Here is a 21,415-nt window from a genome sequence, read left to right on the forward strand (position 1 = left end):
ATCACTCCTCCTAAACTTCCTTTTATTGATTCCACATATACATCAGATGATTTTCTGGCAAGAATTTGGGTCCTCATGTAGCTTTGTCTATATAGAGAGAACACTTTTGTCAATTTCAAGTGACTATTTCAGGTTTCTATGGCAATTATCTTTGTTGAACAGGTTTAAATATCAATCTCAGTGTTAGTTAATGTTAATTTGTACCCCCCCCCCAAAACCTAACTGATGCTCAGGTATTTGGGCAGGAAAATCTGACATTCAGGATCCACTACAAGTAAAATAACTAAGAAAATGATTCCCTGGGTTTCTTGATAGTCAGTCATTCAGAGCTTCTGTTCTCCTAAGCATAATCCTAGCTTCCAAGATTTGGAGCAGCGCATCACCATTAAAAGGCTATATTTATGTGCACAAACATTAAATATAAAAAATCAACATTTCCAGTCTTTATGTCATGATCACATTTATAGTAAAATGGTATTTACAAATATGAGTACACACAGTAAAAGCAAATATTTTTTAAAAAGCTAAATTTTCACTCACAGCGTGCTTTCTCTTCATCAAATTAATCTCATGTCATATAACTTTCATTTAAGGTATGCAGTGTTTCTTTGCATTCATCGCATCATCACTCAAGATGTTAATTACTATGGTGGACATTTGTGTCATCAGAATGTCTTATGGTTTAACAAATTGTTATAAAATTGGATCTTATCCTTAAGCTCCAGTGTCTGTACGGCCCTGATAATTTTGAAAATGCAGTCACCATTGTACCTAACCTGAGGAAATGAATAAATGGCTATCTGCACTCTGGCTTCACTTGTGCTATTATATTTCTGAGGGCATGGCTTCAGTATAGTTCACAGAATATGTCAAAAACTAATTGTGAAATATTTGGCCGGAAAGTGATTTGGATGTCCCTGATTAAACAACATTTGCATGTTAGATAAGCAACTATTTTCAATTATAATTTTGTCTAAAAATCCTCATTATTTAGGATTAATTTTTGATGGGAACTATGTCTTTGTGCCGGTGTGATATTATTTTGAGTTATTCTCTTATATTTATTCTGCACATTAGAAGAGGATATTAATTAATTGAAAGTCATTGGGTTTTTTGCATATTTTAAATTTTAAAGAGGTTTACTATGAAATTTTACCTATAAATATGCTAGATAGTTATTACTCAACTTTTAAAGTGTGATACTCTTTCATTTTATTTATGTCTAAAGAGTGGTAAAGATCATTCAGGTATAGATATTTCCTATAAAGTAGCAACACATATTCATTGAAATGAAATATTTTGGATAAAATTTCAGTGAAAAGCCATACATACATGACTGTATGATTCTGCATATAGACAAGTTTTTTTGTCTTTTCAGAGTAGAGCTGTAGGTGACATGAAGGGATGTCTGCCTTGCTCATCAAAGTCTGCCCTTGAAAATATTACGTCTTTGATATCTTCTCATTGGGGAGTTACTCCTTGCTCATTCTACCCTTGAGATGCTGATGTCAGAAGATTCTAGTATCTGCCACTATGCGCAGCAATTTCTTATCCAAGTAATGTATCCATGATCTGAGGATAGTCAATCAAAGTGCATCTCTTAGATTTTTTTTCAAAGGAGTTGGAGAGTGTTTAGTTCTGATGATAAAATGAGACGAATGAGTCCATATCTGTATGAGCCACAGAAATCAACTGGAATGAGGTTGACATGGATTCTTAGGCAAGAGATGGGAGTTAAAGATACTATCGACTGCCTTCAAGTACTTGTTTCAGATTTTTCCTGAGGACAAATCTCCAAATGTCTTCTCTGCTATGTGATATTCTGTACTGATAAAACCTGTCTTTTTTGCTTAGTATAAATTAAGCCTCAGAACTCTCACCTGAAATAAAAGCTACAAAAAACGCTAATCATCAATCAATTAATATAATTAAACATATTGAAAATTCAAAAGTATCTGCTTATCCTCTCAGATATATTGCTCTGAAGCTAGATTGATATTCGTTCATTCATTCATTCATTCATTCATTCTTGATTAGTATTTAGAATACCCCAAGTTGACCCAAAATCATACCCCTTTACCCATAGCTCCTTTTTTATTATTTCTTCTTGGCTTTTACAAAGAGGGAAAACATTCACAATGGAGATGTTACCTTTTCAAAAAAATTTCAGTGTTGGGCACCTGGGTGGCTCAGTCGGTTAAGCGGCTGACTTCAGCTCAGGTCATGACGTCACAGTTTGTGAGTTCAAGCCCCGCATTGGGCTCTGTGCTGACAGCTCAGAGCCTGGAACCTGCTTCGGATTCTGTGTTTCCTTCTCTCTCTGGCCCTCCCCCGCTCACACTCTGTGTCTCTCTCTCAAAAATAAGTAAACATTAAAAAATTTAAAAAAAAATTAAAAAAATTTTCAGTGTTTCAAATTGACAATTTAGTGATATTCTTTGTGTATGATACATATCAATCTCTTTGTCAGACATTTTTAATAATTTTTCTTAATCTGTTCATTAATTTTGCTTAACCTATCTTCTGTTGAAAATCCATTGTTTGTCTTAAACATTTTAAATAACCTTCCCAGTCTTTCATTGTATCTTTTTTTTTTTGTATTTATGTTATGCTATGTTATTTATTTATTTATTTATTTATTTATTTATTTAAAATTTTATTTAGCCAACATACAGTGAATGTTGGTTTCAGGAGTAGAATTCAGTGATTCATCACTTACGTACAATACCCAGTGCCCATCTAGACAAGTGCCCTCCTTAATAGCCATCACCCATCTGGAAAGATGTTACCTCTTTAGATTGCTTTTATTCTTGATAGATATCTGGGCTGGGGAGTGAGGAGGAAAGATTTTGGAAAAACTAAAAGTAGTATGGTTCTAGAAAAGTACTTTAATATTTTGAGGGCTAACCTCAGCGTAACCATAATAAACAACAATGAATTGTATTATTTAAGATTACAACAATGACTTAAGAATCATTGCACCAATTACAAAGAGTAGAAAAATTGAGAGGCTTTTTAAGGCCCCATGGAGCTAACTCTCATTAGTGTATAATAAAGGTAAAGTAACATGGTGCAACAAGAAAACCTATAGGAAATCACTGAGGGTTCAACTCTTGCAGGCCCAGCACTACCTTTCCTCCAGGATTTCAGTCTCGCAAGAATTCACAGAACTTTGTCTTCAGTTTATTGAACTGGTGAGATTTTAGCCAGATATCATAATTTCAGGGAAGCATAGGCAGGTACCTACAGCAAGGTATTTAACACATAGCTCGTCACATAACTCAATTAAAATTGTGCAAACCATCAAATTGAACATCTCCAACAATGTAGAACAAGCTGTCATGAAACTTTAAACACCATATTATGAATCACATGTGACTCTTATTTTGCTCGGGGGGAAGTACATTTCGTCCAGTGTATCTCTAGAGATAAGCATTGAACTTTCCAGTCTGGTTATCTGATAACTCTTTTTTCTACAGTCATTAATTTAAAATATGAGAATATTAGATGTGTGGAGGAGGAAATTTAAAATAAATGAGAAATCCATGTAATTTGAGACAGAAATGAGAGGACCAGACTATGCTTGATTCCATCAAAGACAATTTTCATGGATTGACATTATTTTCCCCTCACTTTACTTTTTCTTTTGACTCTTTCTCTGCATCCAACAATTTTAATCAATATTAATAAGCGATAATTTGCATAGAACAAATATACACATTTTAAATACACAGTTTGATGAAATTTTTTCCGATTCAGTAGTTTTTTTTTTTTTTTAATTTTTTTTTTTTCAACGTTTATTTATTTTTGGGACAGAGAGAGACAGAGCATGAACAGGGGAGGGGCAGAGAGAGAGGGAGACACAGAATCGGAAACAGGCTCCAGGCTCCGAGCCATCAGCCCAGAGCCTGACGCGGGGCTCGAACTCACAGACCGCGAGATCGTGACCTGGCTGAAGTCGGACGCTTAACCGACTGCGCCACCCAGGCGCCCCTTCAGTAGTTTTTTTTAATTGAATATGTTTGACATATAACATGTTAGTTTAAGGTAAACAAGTTAATTTATACTTTTATATATTGCAGTATGGCTGCCCTTGTAAACTTAGCTAACACCTCTATGACATCAAATAATTATCAGTTCTTTTTTGTGGTGAGAAAAATTCAGATCTAGTCTCTTAGCATATTTCATGTTTATAATACAGTATTGTTGTCTATAATCACTATGCTGTGCATTAAAGATCCAGGACTTATTCATATTAGTTGCAAGTTTGCCCCTAAGTGACACCTGTGCCATTTCCCCCACTCTCAACCTCTGGTAACCAGCATTCTACTCTCTGATTTTATGAGCTTAGCTTTTTTTTTTTTTTTAGATTTCACATATAAGTGATATCATATAATATCTGTCTTTCTCTGACTGATTTCACTTAGAATAATGTCCTGAAGGCCCATCTATGTTGTAAATGTCAGGATTTCCTTCTTTTCCCATGCCTGAATAATATTCTATTGTGTCCATTCTTTCATTGACAAGCACTTAGGTTGTTTCTATATCTTGGCTATTGTAAATAATGCTGCAACAAACATGGAAGTGCATATATGCCTTCAATATTCTGTTTTCATTTCCTTTGTATATATACCCAGAAGTGGAATTGCCGGTGGTCATATGGTAGCTCTATTTTTACATCTTTGAGGAACCACCATACTGTCTTCTATGGTGGTTTCAACAATTTACATTTCCACCAACAGTGTATAATGGTCTCCTTTTCTTCAAGTCCTTGCTCTTGTTACCTCTTCTCTTCTTGAGAGTAGTCATTCTAAGACATGTGAGGTGATATCACATTGTGGTTTTGGCTTGTATTTCCATGACTAATGATGGTGAACATATTTTCATGTACCTGTTGGCCATTTCGATGTTTCTTTGAAAAAGTGTCTGTTTATTTCCTGTGGTCATTTTTAATTGGATTTTTCTTGTTGCTGTTGTTGTTATTGAGTTGTATGAGGTTTTAAATATATTTTAGATTTTTAAATCCTTATCAGATATATAATTTGAAAATATTTTCTTCCAAGGTATGTGGCCTTTCATTTTGTTGATTATTTTGCTGTACAGAAGCTGTAAGTTTGAGGTAGTCTCATTTGCTCATTTTTGTTTTTATTATTTATGCTTTTGATGTCATATAAAAAAAATCGTAGCTTCAACCAATGCCGAGGAACTTCTTCCCTGTTTTGTTCTAGGAGTCTTATGTAGGTATTGTGCTTAAGTCTTTGATCTATTTTAAGTTAATTTACGTGAGTGGTGTAAAATAGGGTCCAATTTCATTTTTTTTGCATGTTGTTATCCAGTTTTCCCATCACCATTTGTTGAAGAGACTATCCTTTCCCCATTAGGTGTTCTTGACTCCCTTGTCAAATATTAGTTGATTGTATATGCAGGAAGTTAATTCTGGGTCCTCTGTTCTATTTCATTGTTCTGTGTGTCTGTTTTTATGTAAGTACCATAATGCTTTGAATGCAATAACTTTGTAGTATAGTTTGAAATCAGGAATTGTAAAGCTTTTGGTTTTTTATCTTCTTTCTTATGATTATTTTGGCTATTTATGGTCTTTTGTGGTTCCATACATATTTTAGGATTGGTTTTCTGTTTCAATGGAAAATGCCACAGGAATTTTGATAGGGGCTGTGTTAAATCTGTAGATGGGCTGGGGTAGTATGGACACATTAACATCAGTTCTTTCTATCTATACACAAAGACATCTTCCCATTTGTTTGTGTCTTCTGGAATTTCTTTCAACAAATTTTTGTAGTTTTTGTTATATAAATCTTGTACTTCCTTAGTGAAATTTATTCCAAAGCATTTAATTGTTTTTGATACTATTGAGAATGGGTTAGTTTTCTTAATATCTTTTTCAAATTGTTAGTGTGAAATTGTTGGTGTAGAGAAATACAACTGATTTCTGTACATTGATCTTATATCCTGCAACTGTATTGAATTTGTTGATTAATTTCAAAAGCTTTTTTGGTTGAATCTTCAGGATTTTCTAAATATAAGATTATATCATCTGCAAATAATGACAATTTTACATCTTCTTAATGAAGTACTTGACTGCCTTTTATTTCTTCATGTTGCCTAATTGCTCTAGCTTGGACTTTCAGTACCTGTATTGAATAACAGTAGTGAGAGTGTACAACTTTGTCTTCTTCCTGATCTTAGAAGAAAATCTGTAAATTTTTCACCATTGAGTTAGCTGTGGGTTTGTCATATCTGGTCTTTATTATGTTCAGGTATATTTCTTCCATACCCAATGTATTGAGGGTTTTTATCATGAAAGGGTGGTGTATTTTGTCAAAGCATTTGTCAAATTCTTTTTCTGTATGTATTCAGATGGTTGTGATTTTTTGTTTTTCTTTTTGTTAATGTGATGTATCCCATTTATGGATTTGCATATGTTGAACCATTCTTGCATCCCAGGGATAAATTTGACTTTTTCATGGTGTATAGCCCTTTCAATAGGTTTGAATTCAATACACTAGTATTTTGTTGAGGATTTTCCATCAGCATTCATAAAAAAATATTGGTCTGTGGGTCTTCTTCTAGTAGTATCTCCTTCTGATTTTGGCAATAGGATTTTCTAACCAATAGAATGAGTTTTGAAGAGTTCACTCTTTGATTTTTTTGTAAAGTTTGAGAAGGATTGATGTTAGTTTCTCTTTAAATGTTGCATAGAATTCCCAGTGATACCATTAGGTCCAGGACTTTTTATTGTCAGGAGATTTTTGGTTACAGATTAAATTTTGCTCACTAGTTATGCATGTATTCAGATTTTCTATTTATTCATGATTCAGTGCTAGTAAGGTTGTGTTTCTAGGAGTTTGTCCATTTCATCTAAGTTATCCAGTTTCTTGGTATACAATTGCTTATAATAACTTTTATAATCCTTTTATTTCTATAAAATCAGTAGTTATGTCTCTGCTTTTATTTCTGATTGTAGTAATTTAAGTCATCTCTCTGTTTTTTTTTTTTTAGTTCATCTAAATAAAGTTAATAATGAAGGTAAATACTAACTGTGTTATTACTTTTGAAGACCCAAGTTTTGGTTTTTGGATCCAAGCTTTGGTTTTGTTCGTTTTCTCTATTGTTTATCTGTTCTTTACTTTGTTTATTTCTGCTCTATATTTTTGATTTCCACTTATCTGCTAGATTTGGGTTTAGTTTGTTCTTTTTTCTAGTTCCTTAAGTAGTAAAATCAGGTTTTTGATTTCAATTTTTTCTTGCTTGTTAATGTAAGTATTTATAGCTATAAATTACCTTCTTACCACAACACACACATACACACACACACAGACACACACACACACTTACATACACCTTACCAACATTAGTCACATGAGTAACAATGTTTAATTTAATAAAAAAGATGTGAATTTTATAATAAAAGCAGGTGATTTTTAAATGTAGTAATGTATAATAGTTTATGTTCATCTTTGCCTAATTTCAAGGTCAAATATTTTAAGAAACCTCTGCAACATTTTATTTTGTATATACAATTTTACATTTAAAGTTTTAAATCTATAGGGAATTTACTTAAAAATATAGAAACCAATATTATTTTGCTTCAGATAGATAGCCAATTGTGTCTTTTTCATTACTGCATAGCAAATAATACCACAATCTGAGACATCAAAGAAAAAGGAGGAAAATGGAAATCTACAAATACCAAAATGGTTGAATGAATCATCTGTTGATATGCTATAATGTAAAATGACAGGCACCCATGAACTATGTTGACTTGGGGAAGTTGCAAAACATAAGAATAAAATATTTGGGGCACCTGGATGGATCAGTCAGTAAAGTGTCCGAAACTCGATTTTGGCTCAGGTCATGATCTCATAGTTTGTGGGTTCAAGTCCTGCATTAGGCTCTGCTGACAGTGTGGATCCTACTTGGGATTCTCTCTCTCTCTGCCCCTCTCCCCCCTCTCAAAATAAATAAATAAATTTTAAAGAAAGAAAATATGTAACATTATCCAATTTTTCTTATATAAGCAATAGCAATTCTCCCATTCCATACTTGCATTTGCATAAGTATTTTATATGATTTTGTAAGTGTCATGAGTATTATTGGATAAATTGAAGTAATGAATGAATACAATTATATATGGTATACTGGTTAAGATCATTAATATTAACGGCTGTGACAGTGGGGAAGAAAGAAGGAAAACCATGTATAACCTGACTTTATTGGAGTAAATTTGTATGTGTCTGCATGCATGTATTTGTGCATAATGAAATACATGAACTATAGTCATTGAAAACTTATTGTTTATACTATGGAGCGGGATTTTAAGTCACTTCCACTTTCTTTGTATATATTTTTGGTATATATATATTTAGATATTTTTAAAGTTCTTCAATAAATCTATTTATATGATTTTAAAAAACCCACTCTCATTGGGTAAAAGGAAAGTAAAAATATCACTTACTGACTAGATATAGAAATACAAATCTGGTAAACTATTGCAATAGACAATTCTAAAAAGAGACAAGTTTCTTATTACTTCTGTTTCCCTTCATGCACATCACTAACGACTACTTTACTACTTTCAGCCATCAAGAAATCACACAGAATTTTTAATGCCTAATTGATTTTAATTTTAAAACTTTCAAGATGTAGTATCAACAAGTGTATGAACACATTTGAGGTTGTAAGTCAATGGCAAATGAGAAAATGATTGGTTAGAATGATTGACAAAACAACAGCCACATAAATCTCCTTATATATGGTCATATCTTTTTCTGAACTGCCCATCAGCAAGAGAATTAGAGACAGAGAGAGAGCTCCCTTGGGTACCATATTATTAAATGAGTAGATTGATTACATTTCCATATATTGTCTCATGTGTTTTTATTGCCTTGGGGTACTGGCATTACTAATGAAACTGTGATGTAAGTACATCCTCAGAACCATCATAAGGCAGTATAGAAAGGTACACATGACATCATAAAATTTTCTGCAGTATATATAATTATTTTTTTCATGAAATACCCAATTATACATGGCACGGTGATTAAGAAATTAAGTTTGCCTATGACGTTGTATAATTTATTCTTTGTCTGGTTGGCCCTTTAAGAAACAAGAAAACAACATGTGAAAATAATTGATGGGATACTTTCAGACACTTCATGGAAAATTTCATATATATCGGGAATACAGCAAAAACTGGTTATCAATAATTGTAATTGGAGATCCATGGCCTATTTGCACACAGTCAATGAAAATTTATATTTCCAGTGTCCTATGTAATTTGGAAAAATCAATAATCAGAAATGATTATATATTCCACATTTATGCTAAATTTAAGTAGAATGGCTTAGATGAACTATTAGAGTATAAAATGATGAGTCAAATTTTGTAACTATTTTTCAGTAAATAGATTCTGAATGACCCTTCTATTAACAATAACCTTCCTTTTGTAGGTATCTCAAGAACATATCTCCCTTAAAAAAATAAAGCAGTTTTATAAACATGTTTAAAAGCAACTATAGGGGCTCCTAGGTGGCTCGGTCGGTTGAGCGGCTGACTTTGGCTCAGGTCATGATCTCCCGGTCTGTGAGTTTGAGCCCCGCGTCTGGCTCTGTGCTGACAGCTCGGAGCCTGGAGCCTGTTTCAGATTCTGTGTCTCCCTCTCTCTGACCCTCCCCCATTCATGCTCTGTCTCTCTCTGTCTCAAAAATAAAAAAAACGTTAAAAAAAAATAAAAGCAACTATAAAATTAGGAAGTAATAGCTTCTCCTAACTGATAATGGTTTTCAGTTTATACATGATGGTGCATACTAATATTATTTTCAGATATATTTAACACAATTTATATCAACATTTTAGGAAAGAGCAAATTGGCTCTTATAAGATAATCATAATATAAATAAATTGAATAATTAATAACATATATGTAAAATAAATCTATTATTACGTTATTAAATCAGGAAAATAAACAATTACTAAAGTTATTAAGCATATTAATATATAAGCAATTATAATTGATCTTAGCACCATTAGGGGTTAGGTGCTATTAACCACCCCAATTTGTAGATGAAGAGATAATTATCCAAAATCACACAGTTAAAATTCAAACCTAGGTTCAGTATGACAGGAAAGTTTATTCTTTTACACCATGCTGCACTATTTTTTCTTCAATGTTTATTTATTTTTGAGAGAGAGAGAGAAAGAGAGCACACAGGTTAGAGAGAGAAGACAGAGGATCCAATGAGGGCTCTGTGCTGACAGCAGAGAGCCTGGTGCGGGGCTCAAACTCAGGAACCCGGAGATCATGACCTGAGCCCAAGTAGGATGCCTAACTGACTGATCCACCCAGATGTCCCATTCTTAGGAGGTTCCTAATGACAAAATAAACAAGTCAAATTGTTGCATAATATATCTCCCTCTGGAATACTCACAATAACCATTAACATATTAGTGTTCCAAGAAGTCCTTGGACAAATTTGGTTCAATCCAGTGTTTCCCATACCCAAGTTGAATACAGCACAACCCCCTTCTCTTTCACACAATGGGGATTTAATAAGTATAATGCAAAGATTTCCAGCAAGAATTATTTTATGTACTAGTCATATTTGTTTATCATCATAAGTAACATAAACGACTAATAGCTGAGTGAATAATGATCTGTCTTCCACACCTTTGTTTACCTTGGACAAAAATGCCACATTTTTTTCATTCTAAATTATAGGACTAGATATTATTGGTGGAAAGTTTTTAAGAAGTCTTATTCATATCATCAGTGATGGTCTTCTCAAGTACTGAATTGGAAAATGCATTCGCATATGTATTTGTCAATTGATATTCAAAGCAAATTTAACAATTATCTTTGAAATTTAAGCTTTTAAACTTTCTGCCTTACTTTAAGTACTCATTAGAATGTGGGGAGTTGAAAAAATAAGAAAATCTCTGATGTGCTCTCATGTTTATTTATTTATTTTTTATTTCTTAATAAATGGTACTGAGTCCTATTGTGGAATTAGGACATGCTGAAATGTTTTCTGACGACTAACACTGATAGACACATTTGCCTCCTTACTGTCTAGCAACAGGTTCTGCAACCCACATAGCTCCTTATGAAAGTGGTTTTACCTCTGAAATTAATTTAGAGGCAGAACTTTGATATTAGAATTTTATCAACAGTGCAACTTGTTTTTGAGGCTTGGTGAATAGTAACATTTTTTTTTTTTAACCAGTGAATGGTTTTCTTTTCATTTTAAATTCTCGTTGTTAAAAAAAATTGCTAATGTCTTCTAAACATCTTCTTTAGATATGCATGTCTGTATGAAAAGGAGCTATTGCACAGTCATGTTTATCAAGAAAATGTGAAAGAGAGAAGCATTGGTGGTCACTGTCTGGTTTTTTCCTCCTAACATTGTGTAGAAGAAATACTGCTTCAAGTTAGCTGTTTCATTTGCACACTTTTCTCTATTTTCTCTATCTTCATAAGCCTTTTAAAACCACTCTCTGATCTATAATGGCAGTTGTAAAGAACACTTATCTGATGTGGACTTAGCATTCAAATCCTTACAAGGTCATTGTTGTTAGGGAATAAGATAAAACTGAACCAATGTGAACAGTTTTGTTTTGTTTTTTTTTTTTTCTGTAGAATCAGTGATGTATTTTCCTTAATCTGTTCATCACCTCTCGTCCAATATTGTACATGACAAAGGGTGGTATTTTCTTCTATTGCGCTGGTCAGAGAGAAAGTGTGCAGCTCTCACTGGTAGAAAACCTAAGTCTGTCCCTACTGGTGCCCCCAGCCACCATCGCCTGAGCTATCCAGTCATAATTATGCTTCTGTGAACTAGCAGGTGTTTTCAGCTTCTAATTCTTAACTAGATCTAAATTCACTTCAACAATTCCACTACCAAATGTGCTAATTTAATGTCATCCTCTGTCATAAAGGCATCCAAGACATTCCTTTGTTAACTTTATGATCGGTGAATAAATTTTTAAAATATATTTTGCCAATATCTAACTTAAAGGCATAGTCAATATAATTCGCCCAAAAAATCTTATACTGTGAAATTATTCTTCTTTCCTATTCTTTAAGACTTCAACAAGTTTGATGAGCCAGTATTTATGGAACACCTAATTTTACCCCGACTTGGCTGATCACAGGAGCTCAGGTCATTCTGGTAAAGACAGGAAAGTGAAACAAAGTTTAAAATCAAAGCTGATAGGTCATAATAAAAGTACAAAAGAGTGTAGAAAAATGTTGACTCTACACAGGAATGGGTCAAAACAGGGACGAAGAGGTTTTCAAAATATGATAATACTTCAGCACAGTGTTGAAGGATAATTCTTTTTTTTAGGGGGAAGGGTGGAGGCAGGGGGAGCCAGGATTTTCCGCCGAGGTGAATATTCCAGGCTCAAAGAGACAGAAATAGTTGTTAGCTGGATGTTGTTAGATCACAGAGGGACAGAGAAGCAAAGAGATTAAACTAGAGAGGCGAGCTGGGGCAAGAACATGGACATATTGAAGAATTTGAGATTTTTATTTTGGAAAAACAATCATTTTTTTATTTTGGAAAACAATATTTTTTTCATCAATAGAGAACATGAGAAAAGGTCATTCCAAGGGTTTTGAGGAATTACCTGGAACCAGTACAACACAGGAAACGGTGCAAGCGTCAACTTCAGGTACAAGAACAGAAGTCACATTAGCATTTACTCTTTGCTCTCAGGAATTAACCCTGGGCCATCAGATTTTTCCATTTTATTTGTTTTGTCTGTGTTTTGTTTGTTTGTTTGTTTGTTTTTGAAAGAAAAAACCACACTGTAACAGCAGAGCCATTCCCAGAGTACCTGAATGATAGCACTCACTTTACAGATTCTCGGTATGTGATTATGCCACGTCAATGATGCATGGCAAGAAATTTTCTTAATAACACCTCCCATGTATTGAGTACTAGCCAGCAGCTAGAACCTCCTGCAAGTGCTTTTATTATGTCAGTGAATTTGAAAAGATATGATATGAATTCTGAGAAAAGAGATATGAATTCTGAAAAGATATGAGAAGGCAGATATTATGATTATCTATGCTTTACAGATGAGGAAACTGAAGCCTAAAAGTAAGGATTAAATAACTTGTTTACATTCACAAACTAGTAAGTACATAAATGTGTCAGGATTTAATAGGTCGGCTTTTAACCACTATACACGCTACTTTCCAAATATTCTATTCCAGATAGAGACTTGGTTAAAATCACAGAAACTGGTTCCTTTCAAACTGTGAGGCAGGGACATTCTTTTCCACCTTGTTCACTTTTCATGGCTTGTTCACTTTTCATGGCTTGTTCACTTTTCATGGCTCAAATCAAGAGCCATCTCTCCTAGGAAGTTTCTTTGACACTGCGTTCTAGAAATCACAATTAATGTCTACTTTATTTCTAGATCACAGTGCTTTTCTTTATTTAATTATGTTTATTTGCTTTGTTGTTCATTGCATGATGATGTTACTTATTTATTAAATAGCCGTTTTCAGCCACTTTTATACATGTGTTACTATGGTAGGTTCTAGCATTTGTGGAAGAACTACAATTAGCACTAAATGGCATGTTGGTCTTTTTCTTTTTTTTTTTTTTAATTTTTTTTTTTTCAACATTTATTTATTTTTGGGACAGAGAGAGACAGAGCATGAATGGGGGAGGGGCAGAGAGAGAGGGAGACACAGAATTGGAAACAGGCTCCAGGCTCTGAGCCATCAGCCCAGAGCCTGACGCGGGGCTCGAACTCACGGGCCGCGAGATCGTGACCTGGCTGAAGCCGGACGCTTAACCGACTGCGCCACCCAGGCGCCCCAAGGTCTTTTTCTGCCATGAAAATGTGAGTCCCATATTTTACTTTATAATCCTTTAAGTAAGAGAAAATTTTGCGGGGCGCCTGGGTGGCTCAGTTGGTTGAACGTCGACTTCGGCTCAGGTCACGATCTCACGGTCTGTGAGTTCGAGCCCCGTGTCGGGCTCTGGGCTGATGGCTCAGAGCCTGGAGCCTGCTTCCGATTCTGTGTCTCCCTCTCTCTCTGCCCCTCCCCCGTTCATGCTCTGTCTCTCTCTGTCCCAAAAATAAATAAACGTTAAAAAAAATTATTAAAAAAAAAAAGAGAAAATTTTGCATGGTAATAAATATGTATACAACAAATTTCATTGAATAAATAAGTCATTAAAATCTCTTACCCAATGGCCTGGTGAAGGAGGAAAACCTTAAGATGGCCTTAGATAGACTTGTAATAGGGTGGTGTTGCATCCCCCTCCCAGACTTTTATAGGAGAAACACACAGCAGAGAATTGTAACTACTTGGCTATGTCAACATTCTTGTAAAACAGTAATTTGTTTCTTAATTCAATTCCTATTTTACCGATAATATGTACAGGCCTTCCGTCTGTACATATTTCTTCGGTTCCCTTTCATGTGATGGTGAATAATGAGTTACTATCTTGTATCAATACCATGTCCAACAGAAATTTTAAAGCAGGGCCAGACATATATGCTCTACAGTTTCCAACCATTGCATCATACTACTATGAGACTATTTAAATTGCTGGAATTTAATATAAAATTTTAGTAGGTCTTGTCTCCTCAAGAAAGCTTGAAGAATATAGAGAAACAACACACATAGGGTTTGTCTTATTTCTAGTTCCCCACAGGGAAAGTTACCAGGTTAATTTTTCTAATGTGTAAAATCACCATGTTAACTCTACTTGTATGTTGACTCTCAAAGACTAATAGCTTGGAATAATAATCAGATGAGGAGAGTAATTTATTTGACCTAACAATTTTCAATAGTTGGTGAATCAGTCTTGCGAACATGGTGGGGTGAGGAGAAAGAGGTGAACAACTTTATGCTAGTGAAAAGTTTGTCACAGCTGCATTAAAGATTAGGACTATTAATAAAAGAAGTATAAAAATGCCAAGCAGTTTGAAGTCCCAGCTGTTACAAATACCAAATACCCGTGATCTATCCACTGCATGCAATTCATCACATTCTTCTAGTTAAAGACTAGTCGGTCATAAAGATGCCAACTTTCTCTTTCTACTAGGTGTGCTAGGTAAAACAAGAATAGCATCTGGACTTTTATGGTGAAATCAATCTGAAGGAAATAAGGAGGAAAGGAAGTTTGATGCATTGGGATAAAGGATCATAGTCAATGGCTTCATCACAAACAAAAGGAAAAAATAGAAGTACACTAAAGTGCTCATGACTATTATTTATTCATCATGAATTTTAAGCAACTGCAATATTATCAAATACTCTGATAAGTCTTGTGATATATAATAAAATAAGACATGGTCATGAAATAATGGAGTGCTTTTATTAGAAGAGAGGTAATATTAATGACTGGGAGTCAGAGCTGAAAGGAATAAATTTTAATCTTCCATTAAATTTTTAAGTCACAATATGTGAGACTTAGATGAGTAGTTACTTGTATATCTTTCAGGAAATATTCCTTGTGTGTTATTCATCCACTTGTTATGCATTTTAAGCATCTTTAATATTACTGAAAAATACTGTGATGGGTTTTGTTGATATATAAATTGTAAAAGTTTGAAGGAAGTAGTGAATTATTTACACTGGAAGAGATGTAAAAAATTCAAGAAGTAGGGCATTTCAGCTCAGCCTTGAAAGATGAGCCTTGAAAGTTCAAGCCGTGTTCAGTGTGATGGAATCAGAGGCTATATGAATGAAAGTAGCTGTAGATGATATTGGAAAAGAAGTCTGGGCCCAAATCATGGAAGGCTTTGTATGACATGGAAATAATTTTGAACTTAATTCTGTAGATAAAAGTAAGCCTAAGAAGATTTTCTTGAAATCAATGTAATATTTATTATGTACTTTCTGTGGACCAAGGCAGATAAGATTAACAAGTAAATATAAGGACAGATACCATTGCAAATTATAATAGCCTCGGGAAATTGGTTGTGGTACTATGGGATGCTGTCCTAAATTTCTGTACAAATATGGCAGGCGAGTCTTTCATAGACCTGAATACAACCAAACAAAATACCATGACTTGTCACAGTGGTTGGAAAGCTTTTACATATAAGGGGTCAGTTAGTGTGTATTTTAAGCTTTGAGAACCACAAGTCCTCTTAGTTACTACTCTTGTTATTATAGTGCAAAACAACTGTAGTCAATATGTAAATGAACGGGTGTGGTTTGTGTCAATAAGATTTATCAACCAAACAATCAAAAGGTCTTATTTGTCCTGTAGGTCATAATCTTCTGATACATGATTTAGTCCAATGAGATAATCCTCTGGAATTTTTCTTCACCAGATGCTACACAAAGGCCAACACAGTGTCCATATATTTCAGGAAATCCCCAAGATCACTCTCACTTCTGAAACTACTGCAAGTTTGGGGGTTCCGAAGACCACCCTCTGGTTCAAAAGCTCACTAATAAGATAAACAGAACTCACTAGAAGCTATTCTACTCACATTTACATTTTTTTTTACAGCAAAATGATGTAGACTTATATCAACTAATAAAAGAGGCAGAGTCCAGAAAAGTCCCAAGTATAAAACTTCCTGTTATTCCCAGTAGAATAATAGAGAGCACCAACTCTTCCCAGACCTGATGTTTGATAATATGCATAGGGTATCCCCAATACTTTTAGGAAAGCTCATCTGAATCTCAATACCCAGAGTTTTTACTGGGGATAAGTAAGTTAACTTAGACATGATTGACTAGTCATATAGCTGATTTTCGTTTCCAGGACTTCCAGAGGTTGAGCTGATATTATAGTCCTCAAATAAATCACATTGCTGACATAAATTAGCTGGCCATGAGCGAAGTCCCCTAAGTAAATAAAGATACTTTTTATCAGGTAGGATGTTTCAGGAGTTTAGAGATCACTTTCCAGGAGTTGAGAGAATAGGACAGACCTCTCCTTGAACAAGGTTATTTCTTTACTATGCATTACCTTTATTAGCTTCCTAGGGTTACCATAACAAAGTGGTACCATAAATTGGGTGGCTTAGAGCAACAGAAGTTTATTTTTATACAGTTCTGGAGGCCAGTTCTGGAGTCTGAGATCATGATGTTGGCAGGGCCATTCTCCCTCTGAAGATACTACGGGAGGACTGGTTACATGTCTCTTTCCTAGATTCTAGCAGCCTCAAGCACCCTCTGGTTTGTAGATGGCTGTGTTCCCCCAGGGTCTCCTCATTTCACTTTCCCTATGTTCGTGTCGCTGTGTACAAATTTGCCCTGTATAAGAACACCAGGCATGTTGGGCTAAGGCCCATCCTGATGACTTCATTTTATCTTGGTAGGCTCTATAAAGACCTTATTTTCAAATAAAATTATACATGGAGGTATTGGGTATAGGGATATCAACATATCTTTTTGAGGGAACACAATTCAACCCACAACAACCTCATAGGTTTGTTGTCAGGCTTACATGAATTAGTACACATAGAATGCAGAGCAGAATACCTGGCAAATGGAAAGTAATTTATAATTGAAATCTTAATATTATAACAAATCCAAGAGTACTTAAGGCCTTATATGCTGGTTTGTCAGAGAACTGAGCAGAACACAGATGAGGATAATAGTCTTTGGTATTGGTGTACCTAGCCACTGAGCAGAAAGTCATGATTGATGAAGTAAATTATAAGTGCTTTAATCTTTGAACATAGTATAAGTGCCCTGGAAATCTGTGGATAGTAATAAGGACAAGGACAGTATATCACAGATGGCAGTGACTTAAAAAAAAAAAAAAAGCCAGGGTGTTTTTACTGGGCTCTTACTTATTCAGTTCTATGAATATCTATCCCATTTTGTTGCAATGCTATATTGTTTGTTTACCCAGGATAAACTGCATCTTCATAAGCATCAGGAACCAGGTCTATCTGAGCAAGTGAGGTACCCCCAGTGCCTGGCACATGGTTGTCACTCAGTCTTCTTTTGAGTGACTGTTTGAATAAATGATAGTCACCAAGCCAGGGATATGACAGACAACAAAAACGTTAAAAGGTAGTAAATGCTGTAGAAAAAAGTGTTAAACTGTATAAAGCCAAACAGGCTTTAGTAACACATGGAGATAGGCAGATCTTTTGTAGAAAATGTCAGAAAATTGTGAGACATACAAAGAAAAATAATTTTGTCTGTCAGCCAGGTCAAGTTTCAAAATTTTCATGGATGTTGAAATTTAAAAGAGAAAACTTAAAGAATTTTCTCATATGTATGCAACTAGTTGTAGTTCCTAGGATTCTCTGTTTAATTTCAGACAAAAAAAATTATAAATGAGAAAAATGCATGCCCAAATAATTTATTTTTGTTTTGCGGTATCTACCTCCTATTTAATCTTGACCATATGCTTTGTTTACATGGATCATAGTCATCATTTTGATTGAGTAGCTTGGAGCAAGCTTTTCCCACTAACAATTGTCTTTCAGCCTATAATTTTAAATCAAGATCGCTAAAGCAAGTTATTCAATATTTATTAAGTGTTGATTACTTGCAAACCAATATACTAAGCTATTTGTGAGATAATCAGAGGGAAAAATAACTAATCCTCCACTTAAAGAAATTTAAATACAGTTATAAATATAAAATATACCCAAAACAATTTGGCCAGTGTTAATCTAGAAAGAATTAACTAGAAAGCAATCATATACTTTGAATGTGTTCCAATGTGCCTGAAGACTTCCCTCTACCATCACGAATGATACAAAGCAAACTTTCAAAACCTAAGTTTGAGAGCCTACAAGCCTCTGTCTCAGTCTGTGATTACCCACTGGATATTTGAAAAATGAAAAAATGGTTCTATAGAAAAAAAGCAATATGCAAATGATAAAGTCAGATGAGGAGGGTTTCAAGAAGAAAACAACACAAGGACGAGTTTTGCAGGCTGTAAAGGGACACACAATTTTTGGTGCAGGTAATTCATTGATATTCAGCCTTATTTTCTTACCTAAAAATAGAGGAGTCTGATTACATACTGTCCCAAGCAAGTCTTCAAAGTCAAACTGGGGCGTATATACCCCCATGAATACTTAGAGTCTCTCTAGGAGATACACAAGCATATATAATTTTGAGGAAATCGTTTTCAGATACCAACTTCCTACCTCAAAAAACCTGGGGTCTCTTGGCTCTCTTTTCCAATATTTCTTTTCACAATCGCCCGTCTGCTCTCATTTCACAACACTAAGGCAAATTTTCCATATTGAATACCATTACAGAGCCATCCTAGCGATGGAAAAACCTTGAAGAATGAAGAAAGAAAGCACAATCTGAGAGTGTCTTGCATATGATTGAAGGTCTAGGAAGAGCAAACAAGACATATAGCAGGGGTCAGTGCCTTAGTTCACCCCAAAAATTATCTCAGCAAATTTCCCCATCAAACTTCTGTAATATTCTATTATAAAAATTCATTCAGAAGATGTGAGATGGTTGTCATGGGAGCATGCATTAATAGGTTCTTTAGAAATAAAAAAAATCAAGTCAGACTTTTTTTTTCTGATATGGCTGATTGACCTTAAGAATTGATTTTTCTAATGAGGTTAGAGTGGTCGCTGTTTATAAAAAGAATTAGTGAACTTGTAGTCCTGAGATATGATAAAAATATATTTAAAACACATAAAAATGTACATTATGCTTTTTGCAAATATCTAAATTTATGATAAAAATTTAGTTCCCACTTAAAATGTGCTATGATTGTATATTTTCCCAGAGTTATTTCAAGAGGTCCAAACAAACGCAAAAAATGTTTGAGAACCACAACATCCAGCTTCTTCTCATAGTAATGAAACTGCTATTGTGTTAAGCAGAGAAGGAATGGATACAAACATACTATAACGTCTTTTACATTGAAAAAAGGGGACAGACATGCGGCAAACATTTGAACCCTAAGCCTGCTTTGTCTCTCTCAAGGCATGTGATCTTTTTCAAGTTTCGGAACCACAGTGAAATATATTCATTTCCTAGGTATCTTTATGTTTTATATATTCTTTTTTTTTCCCTAACCAAAAGATTAAAACTAGCTTTTGAGGTGAGCATCCCCAGCAAACACAGGCAGACAGCTGTTGTACATTGACAGTGTTCACTCATTGATGTGGGCTTAGAATAACAGTGATTATATAAAATTTATTTTTGAAAGATCTTGAACTCTGCCGTGCAGGCTGTGTTAATAATAAAGCTGTAGCTACGGAGGCGAACTCATCTAACTTATATGAGAGCCTTAATGTAAACAGCATACCAAGAGAGATGCACAGACATGCAAATATTTGCAGGAGAATTTATTACATTCTCTATGGGAAAACAGATTAAAGTAGAGGAAAATGTACCTAAGCCTTTCAACAGTGAAAAATATTAACTAAAAAACAAAGCTGTCAAAAACCATATTCCCAAGAACTTCGAGGATGATTTCAGGTTCCCAGAGCTGCAAAGTGAATCAAATAAATTTCATTTTGTTATTTAGGTGCTGAGAATGAAGTCCTTCTAGAAGAGCAGGAAGTATTTCCTTCCCTTCGTAAATGTTACCTTCGTTTATATTTATTTGAAGCAGCTGTTGGGAAACAATGAAATTTGGAGCCTAGTTGAAGATAATAGATGTTATTAACCACAAATTTATTTGCATATACTAGCCTAACAGACCCACAAGGGAAATTAGTGAACTAGAAAAGCTTGAACAAAAGAGTGTGTGTAGACATTTGGCTTTGAGATAGTTCATTTCTAGGTATGATACTTAGCTTTGTCATTATTAACTTTCTTGCTAATATAATGATCCAATTTAATTTCGAACCGTCAAGTTAGATGGATAATTGAACTGAGCTGGTTACTCCTCTCATTTCTCTGGAAGACAGTCTTCTGGTTGTGGTGATGAATTCAGCTATGTTTTTTTTTTTTTTTTTTAAATTCACATTTTCATGTAACATTCAACTCTCAAACATGTCCGTACCGCTTTGATCCTTCCAAGACAATAGACAATATTTCAATGCCTAAGTAAAACAGATTTAATTGCTAAACAAGATTTCAAGGAACTGAACTTCATTTTAATCACAAACAAGCTGCAAGGCAATTTTCAATTACAGCAAGCTTTTTATTTTTCTCCAGCTGTGTGTCCCTGCTGATTCCTGAAATTACATGTAAGTTGTCCCAGATTTTGAAGTGGTCTACCTACTGAGGTTTTTCTTTTGTCAGTTGATGAAGTATCTGTGATTAGAACCTAAATAAATTGGCATTTATAAGATGCATTACTCCACCCTGTATATTTCAGGACATGATGATTGAGCTTGAAGAAGGTCTAAGATATCCCCTAGTGACAACAGTGTTCCTAATTAGGCTTCTGGTGTTGCCAGTACTCACCTCTTCCGCGGGAACATCAAAAGATAATGTGGGAACTAAGCCCTAGAAAAAGTA

The sequence above is a fragment of the Lynx rufus genome, unplaced genomic scaffold (genome assembly GCF_022079265.1).
Source record: "Lynx rufus isolate CCGP_SWC_20201006 ecotype Redwood Valley unplaced genomic scaffold, mLynRuf1.p SCAF_3, whole genome shotgun sequence".
NCBI classification, from domain to species: domain Eukaryota; kingdom Metazoa; phylum Chordata; class Mammalia; order Carnivora; family Felidae; genus Lynx; species Lynx rufus.